Source organism: Manis javanica, chromosome 12, assembly GCF_040802235.1.
Source record: "Manis javanica isolate MJ-LG chromosome 12, MJ_LKY, whole genome shotgun sequence".
Lineage (NCBI taxonomy): Eukaryota > Metazoa > Chordata > Mammalia > Pholidota > Manidae > Manis > Manis javanica.
In genome coordinates, this window is record NC_133167.1 from 56076337 (window position 1) to 56104284 (window position 27948).

The following is a 27948-nucleotide window of genomic DNA, read 5'->3' on the forward strand; positions in this document are numbered from 1 at the left end:
GAGCAGGGAGCAGGAAGCTGAGAACCCACCAGGAAGCTGGATGGCACGTGAGCCTCGGGGTGTGCTCTATCAGACTCCACATATGGAACACAAATTCAACTTAAACTTCAAGTGTGGAGGGCTGTTCTCAACACGGGGCTCTGTGTGACTGCACTGGATTCACACCCAGAAAGCCATTCCGTAGGTGGTGCCTACGATTTTAACTGTAAGAATAAATAACGAGGATGGCAAACTCCCCATGGAAGTTCCTTATTTTTCTACCTACTTCCATAGCACTTTGCCCATATGACTCTTGCTATTTACTCCAATTTTGGTGATTTTAATTTTTGCTCACCTTTCTCTCCATTAAACTGTGAGCTCCTTGAGGACAGATGCTATAACTTTCTGGCTTTGTAGCACTCCCTGTGTGTGGCATGGTGCCTAGCATATAGTATTTAGATACTTAGTAGATCTTTGTTTTATGAATAAATGAGGAAAACGAATGTAATTGAGAATTCTGTCATGAGGGCAGTGGCCTAGGTACTAGTAGTAGGTTATAAGGTCAGGTTAAGACCAGGGGTTAGCTAATAATGCTGAACCAGGCCACTGGTAGGCCAAGGGTCCTTTCATTTTCTCATGCACAGGGATGGGCTGGGTTCCCAGGGAGCAAGAAGCTGACATGTCCAGTGCTGTAGTGGTCCAGGCTGTGAAGAGAGATGGTGGCACAGGGAACCAAGCAATTCATATTATCAGTAAAGAAGAGGAATTAGCAGTGTTGGGAGGATGAAAGCAAGAGAAAAAAGGTAGCAACTATGACTAATATAACAGGCACAGGGCTTTGGCTAAGTAGTGATTATGTAGTTAATAATAGCAATGCTGGAGCAAAGGAGATGTATTCTGCTTTTCCTATGTTTACTTAAATGGCAGTAGTGATGTCTTTTAGGCAAGGCAAAATGATTTGCTAGGGAGAATATAAAAGGTCAGTGTGAGAGCTCTCTGATTTAGGGGTAGTAATTTAAGCCAAATTAATGTGTTCAGAAAGCCTAGCCCCAAACTTTTGTACCACCACTAACACCACTTCCATTTTCTCCCCCAAAACCAAAAGTATTTATGTTTCCCTAGTCTGTACTTGTTTCCAGGAAGCATCCTCCAAGATTGTCCGATTCTTTTTTGGACTCTAGATATTTTTATTTGGACTATCTATCATTATCCTAGAAAATATTCAGTCCTTTCAGAAGTATGCAATTCTCGTAAAGTCACCTGTGACCAGCTGTGATAAATAGGTCAATGACATTTCCAAACACAGTGGTCACAACTGTTACTGTTTCAAAGCACAGCGGAGCAGTGGTGTCAGCAGACACATTTACCTAACATAGTTCAGAATCCTCTGAACCCCTGGCTTGCCTCGACTTCTTTCCTTTTCCTCTGTCTTCCTGTATTTCCTTTCCTCCCCCCATTTCCTTGTCTTGTGCCTTTCAGTTCCTCTCTGCTGACGTCAGGCTCCTGGCCGCGTTTGGCGTGACTGCTGCCCCTCTTTCCCTCCTCCCTTTGCTATCCTCTCTCCCACCTCTGACCTTTCATCTTCTGTCTCTTTCTCCTATTCTGTCTTCTCTTCTCCCTGTTCTCTTCTTGCCCTCTCTGGCATTACTGACCTGAAGATAACAGGGATATAACACAAATTAAGTATTTGTTCCCAGTTGTTAATTTCTAGATCAAACTTTAAAATCTCATAGGCCTCTCTCCGGAAACAACTGAATTTCCTTTTACTTCCAAGTGGATTAAAAAAAAGATTTAAATCAGATACATGAACATTTTTTTTCTTTTAAAACACACATATTTTAATCATATTTCAAATTGTTATCCTATGTAGCCCTTGGTTATGATTTATTTCCCTATGGGTCAGTGTCTTGCAGTATGAAAAAAACCTTGTCCCTCAAGTACATTTTCAGTAGAACAAGTAACAGGGTAATTGGTATTTAAATACTTGGTATACAACATCCAGGCTTTTATTAAAGTGAGAACAAGGATAAATATTATTTCTTTGCTGTATCTTTCAGTCTAGTATCCAACAGGAATTTCTTAGCAACAGGCACCACAGAAGTTACCATGTCAGCAAATTCTCAGGCCGATTAATTGTTTGAGGTCTTGTCTCTGTTAACCTAAAGTTCCTGATGGTGAATGTCCCCTGCTGGGTTCTTTTTTCCCTTTTTGTACACAGAAAAGAAATATTTTCCATTCTCCTGAATCCACCAGGAAGCATGTGGGATTTTATCACCTCTGTTAATATATTGCTTCGCCCCCAATGTATCAACACTCCAAAACTTGCTTAGTTATTTGTAAAATTCAGCTTTGGGACTGGCTGCTGCCCTTGGGTGACTGTCCATCAAAGGGAAAGTCAACCGAACTTTATAAGCCATGTAGCCTGGTTTCCTAGAGCTGATGTTTTCTCTTGGCCAAAAACCACATTGAACTTTAGCATCTGCATCTTGCTTCATTATTTCCAGCAGACTGTAATGCCTGACTTGTGTGTGGAAGTGTGTTTCTTTTGGTATCACTCCAGCTTTATTAAAGATAATTTCTTTCATTCCTTGATACAGGAATCCATTCATTGTGAATGCATTTCTAATTCTCAAATTCTCTATACATGTATAAAGTTAAAGACTAGGCCAGTATTTTTTAACAATTTGAAATAAGAAAACTTGAATGCATAAGTATGAGACTACCATTCTCCCCTTTTTTTTTCCTACATGGCTATCATCGTTGATAAACCACCATTTGCCTGAAAAGACATGTATACTAAAATATCTATAATGATGCGTATTAGAACAGAAATATTAGTTTGTCCTTTTTGTGTGTGTTCTTTTTGTAGAAAAAAGTTCCTTGGTCAGTGTATTTGGAACAAAAAGTGCTGTTCCTGTATTTTGAGCCTGGTACTCTTACAGAATTCTCTCATGTGATCTTCATAATAACCTGGTAAGAAAGGTGAAGAGAGTATTATCCTTCCCCTTTCATTGATTAGGAATCAAGCACTGAGGCCTTTTCCTGAAGCCATAGGGCCTTAAGTTAGGCCCTTAGAGTTAGGACTCCGTGTTCCTCCATCACTGTTTCTCCCCTCCTGGGCTTTGAGAAGACCCAGTAAATAACATTTCTCTGCCCTGAATTGACTGAGATGAGAGAGAAAACAAAAGGGGAAATGGGACATCAAAATATCATGTTTATAACTTATTAAGCAGATACTGGAGTGTAGGCTTATGTGTTTGGGCTTAGATTACCCACCTCCAGAAGAGTACAGACCTATCCTCCCATACACAGATAATGTTGGATGCCCACAGGCCTCCCCACAGGAGAGGCCTTATCACTTTGAAACTACAGCATTGAGGAAAGATCAGAGGCATGCTTCCTGTGGGCAGCTGACTTTGGAAGACTCTGGGGAGCAAGGGCTGGGCTGTGCATATCCAGTTACTCCCCCCAGCACCCTAATCAGGTCAGCTACCCTACTCCATGGGGAGGAGCAAGGAGTGGGCCCAAAGGCTGGAAGTTTAGGGGAAATCTCTCCTCATGGAATCCAGAGAAGGGGGAAGAGTCTTCCTCCTTTGACATTTGCTATGCCACTTCCCAAATAATTGTTACATCTGAAACATCAAGAGAAGGCTCATTGCCCCGGTCCCAACCCTCTCTTGCCCCTGCCTTATCCCCTTATCCTCTGTTACCCAGGCCAGAAATCTAGGCATCGTCTTTTGATTCCTTCCTTTTATTCACCCACCATATTAAATCCATCAGAAAATTCTTTTGATTTACTCTTAAAAAGAGATCTCAAGTCTACCCATTTCTCTACATCTCTGCTTTCACAACTCCAGTCCAAGTCACCATTATCCTTCACCTAGAGAATTGAATCTGCCTCCTAATGTGTCTCTCTGTAGACAGAATTCCCACTGAATGTTTATGAGGTAGCAAGGAGTCTGTCCTGGATAGCAATAGGCAGGAGGGTGGGGCCCGATTATTTGAGAGACTTGTTATCCTAATCACCTACACTTTGAAGACAATGAACGGTTGTAGGCCTGTGAGCAGGAGAGGGACACAGATCTAGACGAGCCTACGCTCATCACCTATAGGAACTTGGGCAGATGACCTCCTCTCTGTGGATCTTTCAATTTGTGTATGTAACAAGAGAGGGCTAAGAAAATGATTTCTAAGACTCTTCTGGAACTGAAATTTCATGTTAATTATAGAAGGGAAGAGGAGAAACCTTAACAAAGAATTATGCCCAAGAGTTTTAAAATTAGTAGCTTTGTAGTAAGGTAGGCTGAGTGTTGAATGAATGCCTTATATCTGAGTCACTCAAGTGTTATGGCTGCTCCAGAATGTTACAGGAGGGCTCAGGGCTGCCATCTCCTGGAAAGTGTATACCAAAGGACTTAATAAAATTCTATTTACATAGCAACATGTCTTTGTATATCTTTGGAAAGGCTAGACATAAGTCATTGCTTGGTATTGCTGTCGGGTGACAGATATCTTTAAGAAAGAAATGATTTGAGTTCAGGTTTGCTTCCCATCAACTGCAATAGAGTATATAGCCAACTATTATGTTATAGGACCTGAGCTTTATCTCCAAGGCAAAAATCAAAGAAAATTTTTCTGAATAATTATTCCAATCTAAGAATACTGCCTGACCAGTATAGCACAGAGAAGACAAGTAGTGATTCTATAGCATCTTACTATGCTGATAGTGACTGTAATGGGGTATGTGGTGGGGACTTGATAACGGGGGTAGTCTAGTAACCAAAATGTTGCTCATGTAATTGTATATATATATATATATATATATATATTTTTTTTTTTTACATTTATTTATTTATTTTAAAATCAATGGCTTTTAGATATGTTTAATTGTGAAATATTTTATACATTCAGAAAAGTACAGAGAAAATACAATAATCACCTAGCATCCACTATTAAAAATAACAATTTGTCATACTGTTTTTCAGAATTTCTAACTCTTCACGCTGTGTGATTACTGTCATCGTGAGGCTGGTGCTTGTCTTTCCCATGCATACACACATAATATCACATAATATAGTTTTGTGTGATTTTAGTTTATATGAGTACTATAGTGAACATATTTTACAACATGTTGTTTTACTCAATATTACTGTTTTTGAGATTTGTACATGCTGGTACATGCAGCCCTCATTCATGTCTTTTAATTTTTAACATTATATGAACATACCCTGATTTAGTTTTCATTTGGTTGATAGATACTTTGGTTATTATGATTGCCACTATAACTAAAGCAATGAACAGTCCTGTACATGCCTTCTTTTTGCAATGTGCAAGAATTTCTTTGGAAAATACACTTAGAAAAGAAGTGATTGGGTCATAGATAAAAAATTTCAAGTTCAATTTTCACAATTATTCAAATTGCTATGAATGATGATTCCCTTTTCTTCACATCCTCACCAATGTTTGATATTCAGCCTTTACATTTTACCAATAAGATAATCATAAAATGATATAACATTTTTGTTGCAAACTACTTCTTCCAGTACATAGCTTTTCACTTTCTTATGTTGTCCTTTGATGACTAGAAATTTTTTTTTTTTGAGAGGGCATCTCTCATATTTATTGATCAAATGGTTGTTAACAACAATAAAATTCTGTATAGGGGACTCAATGCACAATCATTAATCCACCCCAAGACTAATTCTCGTCAGTCTCCAATCTTCTGAAGCATAACAAACAAGTTCTTACATGGTGAACAAATTCTTACATAGTGAATAAGTTCTTACATGGTGAACAGTACAAGGGCAGTCATCACAGAAACTTTCGGTTTTGATCACGCATTATGAACTATAAACAATCAGGTCAAATATGAATATTCGTTTGATTTTTATACTTGATTTATATGTGAATCCCACATTTCTCCCTTATTATTATTATTATTATTATTATTATTATTATTATTATTATTTTTAGTAAAATGCTGAAGTGGTAGGTAGATGCAAGATAAAGGTAGAAAACATAGTTTAGTGCTGTAAGAGAGCAAATGTAGATGATCAGGTGTGTGCCTGTAGACTAAGTGTTAATCCAAGCTAGACAAGGGCAATAAAACATCCACGGATGCAGAAGATTTCTCTCAAAACAGGGGGGGGTGAGGTTCTAAGCATCACCACTGTTGATCCTCAATTTCTCACCTGATGGCCCCCCTGCGACTGTGCCTGTCTTAGGTTGTTCCTCCCTTGAGGAATCTTACCCATCTCTGGCTAACCAGTCATCTTCCGGGGCCGTACAGGGAAATGTAAAGTTGGTAAGTGAGAGAGAAGCAATATTGTTTGAAAAGGTTAGCTTTTTACTTCTTAGCAGATTTATGCCCTGTGGCTTCTATGCCCAGCATTTGTCTTGAGGTATCTTTACCACTTGGAAGAATTATGATACTCAGTAAATTCGATATGAGGCACGAATTCTATTTAAGGGTTGTAATTAGGAAGGAAGGAGAAAAGCTCTAGAAGTAGCAGATGGAAGAAAACATGGGGAGATTGATTATTTCTTTGACATATCTTCTTGTAGAGTAACTTAAGCATGTATACGTTTTAAACTACTAATTAAATTGTGCACACACATTAACATAATAGGAATACAGTTATGTAACCAAAGCAGACCTATAATTACCAGCCATCTCCAGTGAAACCAAGAAAACCAGTTAGACACCCTAGGCGTTTGTGAAAACTTATCTATGATATGATGGATATTGTCCAACTGAACTTGAACAGTCTGAGAGAAATCAGACAAGTTAAAACAACCCATTCCTGGAACTGTTCACATCCCATATATTCTTTTAACAGTAGATAGTCTGTAGTCATAAGATTTTGGAGTGCTACAACTTGCACTTCTCCTAATTCTTGGTTGAGTTCCAACAGTATAGATCCAGTCAAATTTGATGTTTTACTGTATTCACAAGCCAGCTTAGATATCTCCTTCTTCATTCCAATGGCAAGTCCAGGAACCAGTGGGATGGATGCAGCTATAACTGCAGCATCGCCTGGATCTTTGTTGAGGTTTTTTGGTGATTATCTTCTGGTATGACTCTTCCAGAGAGTGCTGATGTTGGAAGTTCTTCTTCATATCGTATCTTAGTTCATTTTCTGGGTAGCCAAATTAGGCTTTGACCCTCTGTATAAACACAAACAGACCCTTTGCCCACACTTTGATATGCCCTTTATACCATTGTGTAGAACTCACTGGAGGTCACCACACAGGAAATGCTTTTTTTTTTAAGAGAAAGGAATATTATCAGAAAAGTGTACCTCCCTAGCTGATCATCTCACACACTTTAAGTGATCAAAATTAAGGATATTTAAAGCATGCATTAATCATTTATTTACAGTTAGTTTTATCCTATTAGGGAGTAATCCCCCTTTTCTTTCTTTCTTTCTTTTTATTTTATTTTTTTTGTTATCTTTAATCTACACTTACATGAAGAATATTATGTTTACTAGGCTCTCCCCTTTCCAAGTCCCCCCTATAAACCCCTTTACAGTCACTGTCCATCAGCATAACAAAATGTTGTAGAATCACGACTTGTCTTCTCTGTGTTGTACCACATCTTTATCCATTCATCTACGATGGACATTTAGATTGCTTCCAATTCTTGGCTATTGTAAATAGTGCTGCGATAAACATAGGGGTGCATCTGTCTTTCTCAAACTTGATTGTTGCATTCTTAGGGTATATTCCTAGGAGTGGAATCCCTGGGTCATAACTCTGTTTTGAGCATTTTGATGAACCTCCATACTGCTTTCCAACTAATTTACATTCCCACCAGCAGTGTAGGAGGGTTTCCTTTTCTCCACAGCCTCACCAACATTTGTTGTTGTTTGCCTTTTCGATGGCAGCCATCCTTACTGGTGTGAGGTGATACCTCATTGTAGTTTTAATTTGCATTTCTCTGATAATTAGTGTTGTGGAGCATCTTTTCATGTGTCTGTTGGCCATCTGTATTTCTTTTTTGGAGAACTGTCTGTTCAGTTCCTCTGCCCATTTTTAAATTGGATTATTTGTTTTTTGTTTGTTGAGGCATGTGAGCTCTTTATATATTTTGGATGTCAAGCCTTTATCGGATCTGTCATTTACAAATATATTCTCCCATACTGTAGGGTTCCTTTTTGTTCTATTGATGGTGTCTTTTGCTGTACAGAAGCTTTTCAGCTTAATATAGTCCCACTTGTTCATTTTTGCTGTTGTTTTCCTTGCCTGGAGAGATATGTTCAAGAAGAGGTCACTCATGTTTATGTGTTAGAGGTTTTTGCCTATGTTTTTTCCCACGAGTTTAATGGTTTTATAACTTACATTCAGGTATTTGATCCATTTCGAATTTACTTTGGTATATGGGGTTAGACGATGGTCCAGTTTCATTCTCTTACATGTAGCTATCCAATTTTGCCAGCACCATCTGTTGAAGAGACTGTCATTTCGCCATTGTATGTCCATGGCTCCTTTATCAAATATTAATTGACCATATATGTTTGGGTTAATGTCTGGAGTCTCTAGTCTGTTCCACTGGTCTGTGGCTCTCTTCTTGTGCCAGTACCAAATTGTCTAGATTACTATGGCTTTATAGTAGAGCTTGAGGTTGAGGAGTGAGATCCCCCCTATTTTATTCTTCTTTCTCAGGATTGCTTTGGCTATTCGGGGTCTTTGGTGTTTCCATATGAATTTTTGAATTATTTGTTCCAGTTCATTGAAGAATGTTGCTGGTAATTTGATAGGGATTGAATCAAATCTGTATATTGCTTTGGGCAGGATGGCCATTTTGACGATATTAATTCTTCCTAGCCATGAGCATGGGATGAGTTTCCATTTATTAGTGTCCCCTTTAATTTCTCTTAAGAGTGACTTGTAGTTTTCAGAGTATAAGTCTTTCACTTCTTTGGTTAGGTTTATTCCTAGGTATTTTATTCTTTTTGATGCAATGGTGAATGAAATTGTTTTCCTGATTTCTCTTTCTATGGGTTCATTGTTAGTGTATAGGAAAGCCACAGATTTCTCTGTGTTAATTTCGTATCCTGCAACTTTGCTGTATTCCGATATCAGTTCTAGTAGTTTTGTAGTGGAGTCTTTAGGGTTTTTTACATACAATATCATGTCATCTGCAAATAGTGACAGTTTAACTTCTTCTTTACCAATCTGGATTCTTTGTATTTCTCTGTTTTGTCTGATTACCATAGCTAGGACCTCCAGTACTACGTTAAATAGCAGTGGGGAGAGTCAGCTTCCTTGTCTAGTTTCTGATCTCAGAAGAAAAGCTTTCAGCTTCTCGCTGTTCAGTATAATGTTGGCTGTGGGTTTACGATATATGGCATTTATTATGTTGAGGTACTTGCCCGCTATTCCCATTTTGCTGAGAGTTTTTATCATGAATGGATGTTGAATTTTGTCAAATGCTTTTTCAGCATCTATGGAGATGATCATGTGGTTTTTGTCTTTCTTTTTGTTGATGTGGTGGATGATGTTGATGGATTTTCGAATGTTGTACCATCCTTGCATCCCTGGGATGAATCCCACTTGGTCATGGTGTATGATCCTTTTGATATACTTTTGAATTCAGTTAGCTAATATTTTATTGAGTATTTTTGCATTTACATTCATCAGGGATATTGGTCTGTAATTTTCTTTTTTGGTGCGGTCTTTGCCAGGTTTTGGTATTAGGGTGATGCTGGCTTCATAGAATGAGTTTGGGAGTATTCCCTCCTCTTCTATTTTTTGGAAAACTTTAAGGAGAATGGGTATTATGTCTTCTCTGTGTGTCTGATAAAATTCTGAGGTAAATCCGTCTGGCCTGGGTGTTTTGTTCTTGGGTAGTTTTTTGATTACCGTTTCAATTTCTTTGCTCGTATTTGGTTTGTTTAACTTTTGTGTTTCTTCCTTGGTCAGTCTTGGAAGGTTGTATTTTTCTAGGAAGTTGTCCATTTCTTTTAGGTTTTCCAGCTTGTTGGCATATAGGTTTTCATAGTAGTCTTTAATAATTCTTTATATTTCTGTGGAGCCTGTCGTGATTTTTCCATTCTCACTTCTGATTCTGTTGATTTGTGTTGATTCTCTTTTCATCTTAATAAGTTTGGCTAGAGGCTTATCTATTTTGTTTATTTTCTCAAAGAACCAGTTCTTGGTTTCATTGATTTTTGCTATTGTTTTATTCTTCTCAATTTTGTTTATTTCTTCTCTGATCTTTATTATGTCCCTCCTTCTGCTGACTTTAGGCCTCATTTGTTCTTCTTTTTCCAGTTTCGATAATTGTGATGTTAGACTATTCATTTGGGATTGTTCTTCCTTCTTCAAGTGTGCCTGGATCGCTGTATACTTTCCTCTTAAGACTGCTTTCGCTGTATCCCACAGAAGTTGGGGCTTTGTGTTGTTGTTGTTATTTGTTTCTATATATTTCTTGATCTCTATTTTAATTTGTTCATTGATCCATTGATTATTTAGCAGTATGTTGTTAAGCCTCCATGTGTTTGTGAGCCGTTTTGTTTTATTTGTAGAATTTACTTCTAGTTTTATACCTTTGTGGTCTGAAAAACTGGTTGGTAGAATTTCAATATTTTGGATTTTGCTGAGGCTCTTTTTGTGGGCTAGTATGTGGTCTATTCTGGAGAATGTTCCATGTGCACTTGAGAAGAATGTATATCCTGTTGTTTTTGGATGTAGAGTTCTATAGATGTCTATTAGGTCCATCTGCTCTACTGTGTTGTTCTGTGCCTCTGTGTCCTTACTTATTTTCTGCCTGGTGGATCTATTCTTTGGGGTGAGTGGTGTGTTGAAGTCTCCTAAAATGAATGCATTGCAGTCTATTTCCCCCTTTATTTCTGTTAGTATTTGTTTCACATGTGCTGGTGCTCCTGTATTGGTTGCATATATATTTAGAATGGTTATATCCTCTTGTTGTACTGAGCCCTTTATCATTATGTAGTGTCCTTCTTTATCTCTTGTTACTTTCTTTGTTTTGAAGTCTATTTTGTCTGATATTAGTACTGCAACCCCTGCTTTCCTCTTGCTGTTGTTTCCCTGAAATATGTTTTTCCATCCCTTGACTTTTAGTCTGTACATGTCTTTGGGTTTGAGGTGTGTTTCTTGTAAGCAGCAAATAGATGGGTCTTGCTTTTTTATCCATTCTATTACTCTGTGTCTTTTGATTGGTACATTAAGTCCATTTACATTTAGGGTCACTATTGAAAGATATATACTTATTGTCATTGCAGGCTTTAAATTCGTGGTTACCAAAGGTTCAAGGTTAGCCTCTTTAGTGTCTTACTGCCTAATTTAGCTCAGTTATTGAGCTGTTATATACACTGTCTGGAGATTCTTTTCTTCTCTCCCTTCTTATTCCTCCTTCTCCCGTCTTCATATGTTGTATGTTTTGTTCTGTGCTCTTTTTAGGATTGCTCTCATCTAGAGCAGTCCCTGTAGGATGCCCTGTAGAGGTGGTTTGTGGGAAGCAAATTCCCTCAGCTTTTGCTTGTCTGGGAATTGTTTAATCCCACCATCATATTTAAATGATAGTCGTGCTGGATACAGTATCCTTCGTTCAAGGCCCTTCTGTTTCATTGCATTAAATATATCATGCCATTCTCTTCTGGCCTCTAGGGTTTCTGTTGAGAAGTCTGATGTTAGCCTGATGGGTTTTCCTTTATAGGTGACCTTTTTCTCTCTAGCTGCCTTTAAATCTCTTTCCTTGCCCTTGATCTTTGCCATTTTAATTATTATGTCTCTTGGTGTTGTCCTCCTTGGATCTTTTCTAGTCGGGGTTCTGTGTATTTCCGTGGTCTGTTTGATTATTTCCTCCCCCAGTTTGGGGAAGTTTTCAGAAATTATTTCTTCCAAGATACTTTGCATCCCTTTTCCTCTCTCTTCTTCTTCTGGTACCCCTATAATATGGATATTGTTCCTTTTGGATTGGTCACACAGTTCTCTTAATATTGTTTCATTCCTGGAGATCCTTTTATCTCTCTCTATGTCAGCGTCTATGCGTTCCTGTTCTCTGGTTTCTATTCCATCAATGGCCTCTTGCATCTTATCCATTCTGCTTATAAATCCTTCCAGAGTTTGTTTCATTTCTGTAATCTCCTTCCTGGCTTCTGTGATCTCCCTCCGGACTTCATCCCATTTCTCTTGCATATTTCTCTGCATCTCTGTCAGCATGTTTATGATTTTTATTTTGAATTCCTTGTCAGGAAGACTGGTTAGGTCTGTCTCCTTCTCTGGTGTCTCTGTGATCTTGGTTTGCCTGTAATTTTGTCTTTTCATGGTGATAGGAATAGTTTGCAGAGCTTGGATGAGTCACGGCTGGAAGAACTTTCCTTCTTGTTGGTTTGTGGCCTTCCTTTCCTGGGAGAACAGCGGCCTCTAGTGGCTTGTGCTGGGTAGCTGCATGCAGACAGGGCTTCTGCTTCCTGCCCGGCCGCTATGGAGTTTATCTCCCTGTTGCTGTGGGTGTTGCCTGGCTTGGGCTGCTGCTCCAAAATGGTGGAGTTGCGTTGGAGGGGGAGCACCCGGGGGGCTATTTATCTCTGTAAGGGGCCTCTGTGCTCCCTGCTGCCCAGGGGATTAGAGTGCCCAGAGATCCCCAGATTCCCTACCTCTGGACTAAGTGTCCCACCCTGCCCCTTTAAGACTTCCAATACGCACCCGCCAAAAGAAAACAATGACAACAACAACAACAACAACAACAAAAAATGGCTGCTCGCTTTTCTTTTGTCCTCTGGCACCGGCCTCTGGTACCCGCTCACCGTTCTTGCTGCCCTGTTTCCCTAGTGTCCAGGACCCCACACATGCAGTGTGTCTGCGCTCTGGTCCGGATGGCTGGGGCTGGATGTTCAGCAGTCCTGGGCTCCTTCTCCCTCTCCGCTCTGACTCCTCTCCTCCCACCGGGAATTGGGGGGAGGGGTGCTCGGGTCCCGTGGGGCTGGGGTTTGTATCCTACCCCCTTCACGAGGCACTGGGTTCTCGCAGGTGTGGATGTGGTCTGGATGTTGTCCTGTGCCTCTGGTCTCTATTCTAGGAAGAGTTGTCTTCATTATATTTTCATAAATATATGTGGTTTTGGGAGGAGATTTCCACTGCTCTACTCATGCCGCCATCTTGGCTCCGCTTCCAATTGTATATTAATGACACCAAAAAAAAAAAAGAAAAAGAATACTGCCTGACTTAAATGGACTAGATACCCTTCAATCTTCCAACTCTATGTATGACTTCATGATTCTAAAATACTGATCCTAATCCTTACACTATAAAAACAAACCTAAAACCCAAGTAGAAAGGAAGCATTGATGATTGTATTACAGAAGTCAACCACCTTTGCAACATATTTCTATAAATTCTCAGACAGCTTTTCCAGGATTGTTCCATATTGTAAGGTTTATGATAAAATATTCCAAAACACCTCTTTTGGGAATTAAATCCAATGTTATAATGGCACAAGAAAAGAGTTCTGCTAGTAAAACTCCATCCTCATGTTTTGTAGGACTTAAAATATCAACTGCTTATATAATTTCTTTTTCAGTTAACACACAGGTAAAGAACTCTTATCAACTGAACTAATGAGATGAAAGAAAAATTAACAGCAGTAGCTAACATTTATTGAGTATATGCTATGTGCTAGGCATCTGCAGAGATTTAATTGTTTCATTTAATCCTCACACAGTTTTATGACATAGATACTATCACTTTCCACATTTTACATGTGAAGAAACTGGACTCTGAGAGATTTAGTAACCTGCCCAAGTTTATACAGCGAGTAAGCGGCAGAGCCAGGATGCAAATCCAGGTTGTCTAACTTTGTCTAGACTCTACACTTCTACTACTATGGAAGATGTTAAAGATTATACTCATGTTCTGCTCACATACTCAAGGTTGTGTTAGTCCTGTCCACGAAAGAAGAAGGCTTCTTGACAATATGGAGCTCAAAAATTTGTTAGAATGTCTTTCAGAAGCTGTTAGCAATTCACATCCATTGACATCAGATGATACCAGTTATGTACATTTGCAAAGATCCTAGCATTGTATGGTGTCAGAGAGGTTGGTAGGAGATGCCTCAGAAAACTTTACTGCATGAAGTATAACCCATTAATGCCTGTGAAGGTAAGATAATAATAGTAGTAATAGCTCACACTTATAAAGAGTTTACTGTGTGCCAGGCATTGTCTTAAACACTTTACATGTTAAGTTATTTATTTCTCATAACACTTTTATAAGGTGGGTTAATTATCAGTTGAAGAAACTGAAGCACAGAGAGGTTAAGTAACTTCACCAAGATCACATAGCTAAAAAGTTGGAGAGCCAGGGTTTGAACCCATACTATTTGGAGCCATAATTTTTGTTCTTCAGCACCATGACCTGCTGCCTCTGTTGTGGTGTATAAACAATGACTGACAAGCTTTCAACAGCATCTTTTCACGATGCCCTTTACCAAAGATGCGTGACAACTTTTACATGGACTACACAGTTACATTTCTGGAAGCTGGGCTGTGAGTATGCATCATGGGTAGTTTCTTTAAAAATGAAAACCTTTCATTTTTTTATCACAACTGGTCAGTTCCAAAACCTGGGAAAATCTGTTTATATCATTAGGAATTAACTGGAGGAAATTGTTAATAGATCTCCCACAATATTTTAGAGATATCGATAATTTTCAAGGCAGAGCTAGAGTTGTTTTTTTTGCAGATCTTATAATTGCATATACCTGTTGCAACCTAAGAGATGTATACTTGTGCCTGAGAAAAGACCTGGAGCTCTTGAGTATATAAGCAAACACATTATCTTAGAATAAATTACACATTTCTCTTTACTGTGAAACTTTTTGGAGACTACAGGTGAACTGTAAGTAGGGCATCCAAGTTATAGCCATAACAGTGATTTATTGATCCAACAGCTCTTTGCTGCTTGGCCAGAGGGGAAGTCCTTTGTGGACATTTGTTGCATGGATTGGTTTGATTGCTGGGAACAGACATGCACTGAAGTAATAAAAAATAATAAGTGGGGTGAGGGATAACATCCCAGAAATAACATCTAGGGAAATCTCACAGAACTCAAGACAGGAGGTAAGGCAGACCTTGTGGAGACAGGATTTGGGAAATGGAGAGTTCCTATGCTGTTAGTCTGATTCCTGTTCTGTATTTTGAATGTGGTGGTTTATTTGTGTAGCACTTTATGATTTACTTAATGCTTCAGCCTATATATCACAACTCACTCTTCTGTGAAAGATAGGAATAAGTATCCCCATTTAGAAAGCGAATAAACTGAGGCCTAGAGAATTTAAATGGCCCAGAATTTTGGAATTACACAGCAGCAGATCTGGGATGGGGAATTTAGGACTTTGGCATCATATGCAGTGTTTTTTGCACTTCCCAAGAACTTCCTATATGACCACCGTCATGAAAGATTTAACTCAAGAGAATATATCAGGAAATCATATATCATACTTACATCTATTTTGGAAAGATAAAGTAAAATCAGGATTCTAGCTTCACTTTCTTTAGTCATTTCATCATTTCTATGAAATGGGCTGCACCCAGGAAAAGATATTGACACATTCATGATGGGCCTACTCTTCATGAAGCAAGAGCTCCAAGCTTTTGGTGGGCATATTTGATGTCTTCTGTGCTTTCTTTTTGTAGAAATTGACCTTTGCTAATATATTTAATCACAGACTGGAAAAAAGTCACCATGGTTTTGAACTGACCAACAAGAAGAAAGACAAACAGTGTTAACTTCTGACTCTGTTCTAGTACATGAAATTGAACATAACCTACTGTTTACTACCACTGACAGATTGGTGTTGGAGCTGCACTAAACAACATGGGCAGTGGCCCTGAGCACAAATGGCTGACTCTCCCAAGTAGCACGGGTGTAACAAGAGCCCAAGCTTTAGATTCATGCATCTCTGAGTCATCACTCCAGCTCAGTTACTGGTGAATTACTTATGTTACGTAAGCAACTTATTTTAGCCTCAGGTTCCTCATAACATAACATAAAATCCTGTCAATGGGAAATACAGGGCTGTAATACTCCCTTTGCATGGCTTTTGTAAATATGACATGTATGTAAAACACCTGGCATACCAGGTCTGCAGTAGGCCCTTGGTAAATGATATCCATCATCTTTGTTATCTGAACCATCAATCAGTTCCATAATTACCTTAATTCTTTTATAATTTAAACAGAGCACAAGCCTCATTTAGTACCTCTTTAAAGGTTAACCTACCATATGCAATGCTGGAGTAATTGGTATGACACTGTCTGCTTTATGCTTGTCTACTGGTTTAGCAGACCGAGATTGAAAGCCAAAGCCATGGACTATCTGCTGCTGCAAAGCCAGGTTGCATCACTGTTCTCTTTTCAAGGCAAGTTTCAGTGTCAGTAGAGTCCTGACCTGCATACTTAGCACTGCAGGATTTGGCTAATATTTTGAGTTTAGTGGTGAAAGGAGGGCCAAGTGGAGAAACTTCCTAAGGAATTCATGCCATTTATACGGCATCAGTGTGAATCATCTGCCCAATGCAGATACTGTCCCTGAGGAAAATAGCATTGGTTCTTATCAAAAAGCATATTGTTCCTTAAATTCCATTTCTCAAATGTCTACTGAATACCTAATATCAGCTGGGTATCACTGTAATAATATAAGGCCACATTGTATGAACCACAACTGGAAATTGTCTTTCTGACAGTATCATTAGAATCTACATCTAAAGGTTTGCAATTCATCTTATAATGTAAATGGGGGAAAAAACTCTGTAAAATCTTCCCCTCCAGCATCTTAAATGGGCTGCTTATCACCCACACTCAAGGGGGTCCATAGCCCCTTATTCAGGAAATTGTTTCTGTCATTGCTTTCCATTGTTCTCTGTCTCCCATCAAACTCTCAACTTCCCAGGTCTTCTTTGAAACAGTATATCTAGATTGCTCCTCTCTTGCTTGCCTTTCTGAGTGACTGCTTTTTACATGCTTTACTCAGCTCTCTTGTTTGTCCTTCTTTTCAAATGCTACCTCTCTTTGCCCCCCTCTCCTACCTTTTGACCTCATGAGCAGCATGTGATACTCATCCCTCCACCTAACCAAGGCTTCTGTTGAGTGAGACCTGGTGTTCTGAGCCCTCACTAACTGTTAGAGGAGACAGGAATAGAGCTTAGGTTCCCTGTCATAACCCACTAAAAGCACTGACTTTTCCTTGGATATTTATTAAGAAATCTTGGCCAAGAGGTACTGAGTTTTGCGGGACCATCCCAGGGAAAAATATTTTAGTTGTGGTAATTCCTGCTTGTGATGGCTTTAAGGAGATTGTATTTTTACAGACCACTACTACAAGTACACCTCTAAATCAGTTATTTGCAAAAATATGGATCATCAGAATTGTTTATTGTCTGTTTTAATCTCAATTTGTAAGCTGTCATGTTCCTGTTTCATGCCAGAAGCTAATTTGAAAAGATGATGCCAGATGCTAAGGATGCCTTTGTGTGATTGGTTAGGGATGACAGATCAAGGAGATTAGGCAGGCTGCTGTTCCTCTCAGCATCTCACTCTATGTTCCACAATGGGAGTCAACTCTGATGAATTACTAAGGGCCCTAAGACCTCCACTGAGATTAAAGTTAGAAGTACAAGACAAAAACACAACAGGAAAAATTTTTTATTCCAGATGTCTTTAGTCTCTATGGATCTGGGCTAAAGTTGGTTCAAATATTTATAATTAAAGTTCAGACCACATGAATTATAAAATCTGGTATACATTGTTTTGTGTGGATTTGGGAAATCAAGCAGTCCTCTATTAATATGCAGGCTCAGTAACTTATTGCCCATTGCCTTGACTGCATTGCTTGATCACTCACTGCAAAGTTTCCAATACGTAAAATACCTACTAAGCAATTCCCAGTTAACAAGATCAGAGCCATCAGAGGCATTGGACAGGTGTTATGACTGCTTGAAGGCTCTGAGTTTCAGTGTTGGTGAATTGTTTGTATTTTTTACCTCTAGTTGCCTGCTACAGTGATTTAGTACAAGTCTGATACACAGCAGTTATGTAGCAAGAAACAATATCTTTGTTACAACCCTTATGCCCCTAACTGTTGTTTTTTAAAAACTTCTATGTGACATGATAATAATTTTAGAGAATTTGTGGCTGAATATCTTCTATACTTCCAGTATCTTAAAATCAGTTTTTCCATTCTGAATATTACTTAACACAACCACATACTGAGGCCCTTGTGGAAAGAATGGAAAGTATATCACATAAAACTGATTGCCTACACTTTAATATTTTCCAGTATGCTTACAGGTTTATTAATTTTTGTTAGTCACCTACCCTTTAAAATTGTATATATATGTAGTGAAAGTTCTGTTTTAGATCTTTTAGACTGTAAATAGATAAAATATATAACTGAATGTTATGAATTTTATTTAATTATATGTATCATTAGAATTATTGCACAGAAACTATTTATGTGGTGTGTGAAGCTGGTTGGGCCTATGTAAGAAACTTACCATGTAGGCTATTGTCCCCTCTGCTCACACAAGAGAACATGCTCGTGACTTAGACCCCTATAGAAACAGGAAAAAAGAATAGTAATATCTATACAGGTTCTTTAAAATTTTTTGAAAAGGAAGCAAAAACTTCTTCCTTGGGAAAATTATTTTTGTGATCATTTAAAGTTTTTAGCACTTATTAAGTATGGGTCTTATGAGAAACTTATACTCAAGGGAATCTTTAATTCACAGGCAGCCTCAGCTAATTGTATTGTAACATCTAGGGGATAATGCTTGAAATATTGTTTTTTCCCAGAGAAAAGGATACAGGCTAGGTGTGAAACTGGACAGATAGTAGTTCAAAAGGAGATTTAAGTGCTTTGCTACCATGACAGTGACAACTGTCATACAAAGTATTGTGAAAAAACTGGAGAACTATTACCACATGGATTTAGAATAAATATTGGGTTCTGCCACTTTTGAAAAAAAATATTTTTGGATGTAAAAATAGCTTATTGTAGTTTTGTCCAGTTAGAGGCCCCAATTTCCTTGGGAAATTGCATAGTTTTTTTAAAAAAATTTTTCTCAGTGTTCATTACTATTAGTCTACATTTGTTGATTAGATTATTCACTTGAACTTACACATCAGTAGTTACCAAAGTCATAAAGTTACTCAGACAAAACAATGTGCAAAGGACTGTAGAGAAGGAAGGCAATTCTACTTAGTAAATTATCTGTAATTCATGATAATGTCAACACACAGTAAAAGAACAAGAGGAATGAACAGATTGAGGTGTGTTGTTCTCTAAATAAACAGTCAGTGTTAGTACCAATAACTCCCTGGACTAAAATTTTGGCTTAGTGGTTTGGCCATAGTGTTCCCATTAGCATGGTGAGTAGCATAACTACTCGTGTATGTTGCTAAAGCATCCCGCTTAGGATCCTGCAAAGGAAAGTAAAAGCAAAATGTGTGCTCAGCATAGTGGCAACAAGAGATTTGGCCCTTTAGTTTTTATTGTATTGTCCATTGCCTTTTTAGAAAATTGTAAATGTATCATGTATCCAAAGGGGAGAAAAAATATGTGTGTACAGTATAAAGAATAATATAAACTGGACATCCTTCCACTTATACCGGGCTAAAACATAAAACATTGCCATTACCGCTGATGTCTTCTGCTGCCCTTTGCAATCATACTGTCCTGTCCTTATCCCCCCCACCCCCTTACCACCACCTCTTGTGTTTGCTGGTGTGATTATTCCCTTGCTTTTTACATTTTTACAGCTTTTCCACCTTTTTATGTTTTCCTATACAATATGCAATTTCATTTTCTCTGCTTTTGAACTGTGTATAAATGGAATTGTTCTATTTATAGTCTTCTGTTTCTTGCTTTTCTGCCCAACATTAGTTTTTGAGATTAATTCCTGTTGATATGCGTAGTAATACTCTCCACTGCAGTATATATCCCTTTGAATAAATACATCACAACTTATCCATTCTACCACTGCTAGGCTTTAGAGTTATTTCTAGGATTTGTTTGTTTTGCTATTATAAGTAATGTTGATGTAAACATTTTGTAGATGTTTCCTGGTTTATTTGTGTGGAATGCTGAATAATGGCTTTCCAAAGATATCTGTATCCTAATCCTCAGAACCTGTGACTATGTTAGCTATTATGACAAAAGGGACTTTGAAGATATGATTAAGCTATGATCTTGACATGGGGAGAGAATTCTGGGTCACTTGGGTGGGCCCAACACAGTCAAAAGCATCCAGGAGGGTCAGAGTCAGAGAAAGATTGGAAAATGCTGCACTGCTTTGAAGTGCAAATGCATTTGAAGGTGGAAAATTGGGCCATGAACCAAGGAATGCAGCTGGCCTACAGAAGCTAGAAAAAGCCAGGGAATGCAAATGTATTCTCCCCTAGAACTTCCAGTAGGAACACAGCCCTGCTGGCCTTGGTTTTAGGGCTTCCCAAACTGTAAAAGGATAAATTCATGTTGCTTTAAGCCACTAAATTTGTGACAATAGAAAACGAATATACTTACGTAGGAGTTTCTTTGTTGTATATGCGTAGAAGTAGAATTGTTGGGTCATAGTTAATGCACATGTCAAATTTACTTTAATGACAGTATTGTCCCAAGTAGGGCTGTACCAATAAACTCCCTTTAGCAATGTGAGTTGGTTTCTTATGCCCCACATTCTTGCTAATGTTTGATATTGTCAGGCTTTTTAGTTTTTGCCAATCTGGTGTGTTGAAAATTGTTCTCATTGTAGTTTTTATTTGCATTTTCCTGGTTGTAAAGAGGTCAATCCACTCTCCCCTCTTTCCACTCCCCCACCCCCATTTTTTTTTTCAGGAGATGGTAAGTGATTTACCCAAATTACAAAAACAGCAATACTTAAAAAACCATTCACCATTTCATGAATTTTCTTCTCAAAATTACATAAACTTTCCCAGTATAAAAAGTTTCCTGAAAAAATGTGTGATAATATTAAACTACTGTGCCTGCTCCCATAGTCACCTAGTCCAGGGCCCTCATTTGTTTCCCAGTCATGAAAAGAAGAGGCCAGTTAGAGTGGGCAGCAGGCTATGCACATGCTTCGTGGTGAACCCTGTGAATACTGCCTCAGTCATCTTTTCATAACTTTGGAAAGATAGGGAGTTATTCTCTAATTTAGCCTTTAAGTTTTTTTTAACCTGGTAGGAAGTTTGTTGGGAGAGGTAGAGAAAAAGGAGTTTGCAGTTGATGGACTCAGCATATTTGAAAATGCATAAGTAACATAAAGGAAAACTTTACAAGCAAGAATATATTATAAATAGTCTTTTCAGCAAGATGAAAAGGTGAGCAATTCTTATATCAATTTATCCTCTGGAAGATAGGTGTTCCTGAAAAATACTTTTTTATAGAATCTTCTGAAGGGTAGTGTTGGCTATCACCAATGAGTACTGAATTGTACTACAATTGTGTCATAAGAGCCCATGTACTTTTCTAAAAGTTCATTCATTCTATCACTTAGATACCTAGTTTTCTGAATGTGTTCAACATTGTCTGTTCCATCTGACATTCTTAAGTTTACTTGGGAGTCTCTCAACAGAATTATGTTGCTATTGTCTTTTTGTGGATTCATATATTCTGTTTTTCTTATGTGTATTAATTTCCCTTTACACCCTTTGAAAGCCCCATTTTCATCAAAGTCCCTGAAGCTGTGCACTGCATTCACATATGAATGGCAACACTATCTTGACAAATAACCGCGTGTAGTACATCAACTATACAATACAAAAAGAGGGACACAGGGATGTTGTATTGCTAGAACTTACCAAATGAATTCTCCTATCTTTCTTTGAATATGACATCAAATTCTGTAACTTCTTTAAATTTAGCTTTTGATAAAGCTTGTTCAACAAACAAATTATGTGACTTGGTAGACTATTCTATCATAGAAGACTACTTGCCTTCTTTGGTAAGAAGATCAATAGTACATTTTTCCTTTAGTTGAATAGCTTTTTTTGACATTTATCTGTAACCAGTTTACAGTTGTCAATGATATTATGACATGTTGGATACCTTTTCTCTTTCTATCTATTTAGTGTCATATCAAAGTCTGTTATTATCTGAAGTATGATAGCTCTTCCTTTGGCAAGACCACAGATAATTTCTTCAACCCTTGTAGGGTTCTTGATGTGAATGATTCTGAAATTTTGGTATCATTTTTGCAAAGACAGCATACCCTTAATTAGTAATTTCTTAGCTATCCAATATTCATCTCCATGATATTGATCTTCTGCTGTGTCTTCTTCAATGTGAAAGTGTACTGGACTAGCACCACCACTGCTATAAGGGCATAAATGCTGGCACTCCTTACTGAGCCCGCTCCCTATAGCCACCTAGTCCAGGGCCCTCATTTGTCTCCCAGCCAGGAAAAGAAGAGGCCAGTTAGAGTGGGCAGCAGGCTATACACATGCTTCGTGGTGAACCTTGTGAATACTGCCTCAGTCATCTTTTCATATGTTTGTGTTATTTGTGTTTCATTTTTCAGGAAATACTTGTCTATGTTAGTTGCCCATTTTTCCTATTCAGAATGCTATTTTCTTATTGATTTGTAAGAGTTCTTTATATATAGAGTTTTATATATATATATATATATCTTTTGAACATCAACCCATTACTGGTTATATATTGCAAATATCTTTTCTTTCTCTATTTCTTGCTTTCATTCTTAATGGTGAGTGCAAATTATTAGTTTCAATGCAATTTTATTTATTGATCTCACTAACTTTTGTAATGTTTATTTCTTGTTAAAGAAACAAGGGGTTAAAAAGTGTTCTGTGTCATTTTTTTGGAAATATTGTGAATTGGTGCTTCATATCAAGTACTTAACCTAATTACAATCCATTTTTGTCTTAGTGTGTAGAATAGGGACACATCTTCATTTATTTTTCTGCTTTGGTAAGAAATTGACTTAGTGTCATTTTTTAATAGTTCATCTTTTCTCTTTATCTATAATGTCTGCTTTGTCATCTACCCATTTTCCATATTAGCATGGGTTAGTTACTAAGCTCTCTAGTCTTCCTTTGGTCTATTAGTCTATGCCTGCACCAATATCACACTACCTTAATTTCCATGGCTTACAGAAGGTCTTGATACCTGGTAGAGAAGACTTTTGTAATTCTGCCTACATGCTGTTCTTCAGGAGTGTCTTAGCTTCTTTTGGCCCTTTAGTCTTTCATGTAAATTTTGTAACTGACTTGTTGAGTCTCACACACACACACACACACACACACACTTAATAGAATTCTATTGGAGTTGCACTGAAGTTATAAATTGCTTTGGAGAGAATTATGATATGCTTTATGATACTCAGTCTTCCTACCGAGTGTTATGATAGATCTTCCTATCTATTTAATCTTTTAAATACCTTTCAATAAAGTTTTTGGTTTTCTCTGTAAAAGACTTACACATTCTTTATTTTACCCTAGGTATTTAAAAATGTTTATTGCTATTTTAAATTGTATCTTTAAAAAATTTATATTTTTAGCTAATTGTTATGGGAATCTAGAAATAGAATTTACTTTTGCATATTGATTTTTAATCTAACATCCCTCTTATTAAAGTTTTACTTTTAAAATATCCTCTAACCACATGAAATAGCAATCCAAAGTCAATTCTGAGGGAAAGGATATTAGTATTTACTAAGTTCGTACTATGTGTCAAATAGTCCACACTTTATTTCACTTAGTCCTCACAACTGTTTTTTTCAACATAATTTATTCAGTAACTGTATTGTTTGTTTTGAGATTTTCTGTGTAAGCAATCACATCATTTGTAAATAATGGTTTTTGTCTCTTTCTTTCCAATCCTATACATGCTATACCACATAAGACTTGGTACTTAGCAATTAAGTAGCAATTAAGAGTCTGAGAGAATTAAAAGACTCATTTCACATATCAGAACATTGCCCAGCTGTAATATCTTGGCAATCTTTGTTCTTAGTTCTCTGGAATTTTCTGAAAATACCACATTCCTTTGGCACTCTGTGTAGCAATTCAATTGGACTTAATTTTAATTAGCTAGCACTCAACTCTCATAAAACAGAGTTTTGTAACCGGGATAATGGCTTAAAAAAAAAAACAGGGCTATTTAGACTGCTATAATATCCTGCTAAAAGTATAGAGAGCTATGCTATTTTTCACATATTTATATTATTTATGATGATTGGCCTACCTCTGTCTTGACAGTTGTCATTTGCCTTATCTTCCATATCTATTTCACTGGCAATCCAATAGTATAATGACTACTATCTTTTTGGAGGGCACTTTTGAAGCTATAGTGCTGTCCCGGATGGTAATCCAATTGCCCCGAGGTAACTATGCTAATTAGTACTGCTTTCCAAACTTCTTTTCTTCATGTCATTTTCTCATGTCATAGTAAAATCATTTATAGCATGTATAATAATAATCCTAAAACACTTTTTTAGTGGTAGTGTGGATACACTATAAAATAATCAATATCCTATTAATATGTAGGCATTTTTCAACTTTTCCTTACCATAAATTCCTAGAATCAAATTGCTATATGGAAGATAATGAAAAATTTAAAGGTTTTGTTACTTATTGCCAAATTATTCTCCATATATATATATATTGTACTTATGTATTGTCACCAGCAATGTATAAAAGTAGACTCATTACAAAAACTTCCAATAAGTTAGGTATCTTGACATCTTAAATTTTTCCTCTTTGCCAATTTTATAGAAAAAACTATAACAATTGTTGTAATTTGATAGTTTTCATGTATTTATAGCCCATCAAACTTTTTTCTTTTGTTGATTTCTTATTGTTATCCAATGATTATTTTTTCTCAATGATTTGTAAGAATTATGTATGTTAAGCATTGAACACTTTGTCAGCCATATGTTTAAAAATACTTTCCCAATTTTATTTTACTTTTAATTCTGTTTGTATTATTTTTCAGGTACTGAAATTTAAAATATTAGTCAAACCTTCCAGTCTTTTCCTTTGTTTTGATTTTATGGGTTAAAAGACTTTCCCATGTGGCATCAGAGAAAATATTCAGTCATATTTCTTCCATTCTTTCATTTTATTTCTGACATTTAACATTTTAAATAATAAAAATGTTTTAATATAATTTTCAAGTAAGGTAAATGATGATTTATTTAGTTTGTTGTTTATCATGTCATTCATTCTTCCACTAAAAACTTTTGATCATTTGCATTTAGGGTAAGAATCATACTTGAAATAGAACAAGTGAGAGAAATGGAATTAATCTGACCTTTATTGGTTGCTTTGTTTAAAGATTTGGTGGAAAAGAAGGTTAGCATTTGAACATAAGGCCATTGACTTGTCTGAGTGCAAATTTAGGCTTGATAATATGTGGAATATAAGCATTCTCATAGTATTAACTATTGTAATTAACATTTGAACTTTTCTTCTCTTAGTATTTTATGTTAAAACAAATGTGTCTTAGCAGGGTTTGAGTGAGTCATCTGTACTACTTTTGAATTAATCAAGAGATAAGTATACTTAATTCCTTATTCTGCTTAAAGTTAATTTTGATATATGATATAACAGTCTTACTTATTTCTTCTTTATTTGCAGCCAATTGAATAATCCATAATTTTCTGATTGATTTGAAATACTACTCTATGATTAATTAAATACATTAATTCACACACATATATCTGCATATATATGTATATGTATATATATATGTATATATATATGTATATATATATATGTATATATATATGCAGATATATGTGGCTTTCTATTCTTTCATCAATTTCTCTATCTTTAGAACAGAACCTTACTGTTTTAATTCTTGTAGCTTTGAGGTTTAGTTTGATATCAGGTAATCACTGCATTTTTATCATGTTCTCACAAGAAAGAATGATTTAAAGTATTTCAAAAAACATTTCATTTTAAAATATGTTTAAACGTGTCTTGGAACTTTTCAAACTTTTTAGAGCAAACTTTAAATTACTTTCTAACATAAACTTTGTCAAACTGTATGTTGGAATTTGTAATTTCTACGAAACAGTAATTTCATCATAATAACAATAAAATCTAAATAAACTATGTAATTAAAAATATACACTATGATACTAGAAATTAAAGTATTTGCCATAAGTGTGGGAAAGGTCAGGACCTGACTGATATAGCTGCTTCTAAGTCAGTTACATTTTGGGGCTACTCTTTAAGTTCTTTCAATCAGCCACAGTGGGAAGGGTATAAAAGGCTTTCTTTTGGAGGTGTTCTTGTTAGGTTTTAACAAATGGATGGGACTAAGACTCTACTCTGTCAATTACATCCATAATCCTGATGCAGATGTGGCTTTTCACACAATGCTGTCTTGACCTTGGCTTTCTCTGTATTGCCTGGGTCCTGACTTTGGCATCTGAACCACAACTCCATGTTGACGATCTCTTGGTCACATCGGCCTTCCTTCTAGGTTTTGACCTAGGTTCCGCCTTACATCCTTGCTTCCTGATTCACTGAAGATGGTCACCCTGTGACAAGGAGGAGGAAAGGTTCCTCTGGCTAACTGACTCTTCCCATAGCTCTCTCTTCATGTACTAGCCTTTTCTCAAACATTTAAATTATACACAATAAAGCTTATTGTGTTATAACTCAGCTTACAAAATGCATACTAACAGTATATCTGTAATAGATATCTTTACTGTATATTAAAGAAGCTTAAGAATTCAGCTTTTCCTTTTGTCCCATCTCAGCTGCAAATTTCAGCTGTGCTGTGGGTCTTCCATTTTCTCTGTCTGTTGCTTTCAGATGTATTTGTATTTATCATAGGAGAGATAAATAATAATAGTCATATGACAGCAATAAGACAGCACCAAAGAAAAATGCCAACTAAGAAAGGAAGAACAAAGAAATAATATCAGCAAACCAAGTTTACTTCAGCAACATAACTAAAGGATGGATAATCTCTCGCAATTTGGTAATAAGAACAACTATTTCAAAACCTCATTTTAAATTATTTTATGGTCTCTGTTAACCACTAAATTCAGTTTGGAGGACTTAAATGAAAGTGTGTCCACTAAACATTTACAAGTACAGCTGATCTGTACATATTTACAAACTGCTCTACCACCTACCACACCACTTAGGGTCCTTAAGAGAGCGAAGCTTCAAAATCATACATATTCATTGGTAATGTTTTATATTGTTCAAAACTCTACAAGTTTTTTGTGAAAGAATTCAGAGACAAGATTTTTATATACTGTAGAATAATGACATTCTGTAAATACATATTAAGAACAACAATGATGACTTTGTGCTTTTTCTCAGCAAATATCAAATTAGGGGCCCAAAGCATTATCTATCAAGTTACCATATGTTGTGTCATTGCTTTTATGCAATATAATCTCAATTTCCCATAAATTCAGAACAATTAGTTATATTTCTTTATACAGGAAAGCAGAGTAGTAGATTTCAAATACATTAAAGACTAATAAACATGTTCAAGAGCTTAGACTTCCAAGCATTTTCTGAATATATGTGATGTTTATGATAATCATAAATGTAGGAGAATCTTTTATGAATTGAATTAAATGGATGTTATCAATTGATGTACCAATAAAAGTAATTTTCTTTTAAGCTTTAGACGGGCAGTTTATTGGTTTGAGTTTCCATGGCTTAGTCATTTCATAGTTAATCTTTCCATTAGCTTCTCTACATTTTAACTCCAGAAGGCATTTGAAAGGGATGTAGATGAAATGTGGGACTGAACTTTGTCTCCAAACCTTCCTTTTTTGGGATAGGATAGTAGGGTGCTAGTGAAGGTATGTAGGCCCAGTACATTAAGTCTTTGTGAAAAGTGGGTGGCAAATTTAAAGCTTATAAAAGGTAACAAGCACATCTTCTGAAAGCACTAAAGCAGTGGTCTACAGCCTATTCCCCTCAGACCCTTAGAGGCCATAGATTTATT

General features: G+C 36.8%; 1 protein-coding gene and 1 pseudogene across 2 annotated transcripts in view; one reads left to right on the plus strand and one right to left on the minus strand.

Moving 5' to 3' along the window:
• PDE11A (phosphodiesterase 11A) overlaps positions 1–27948 on the plus strand; it is a 387045-nt gene that overhangs the window by 13210 nt on the left and 345887 nt on the right. The gene's annotated exons all lie outside the window — the stretch shown is intronic.
• Positions 21384–23108, minus strand: LOC108401714 (cytosolic 5'-nucleotidase 3A-like; annotated as a pseudogene).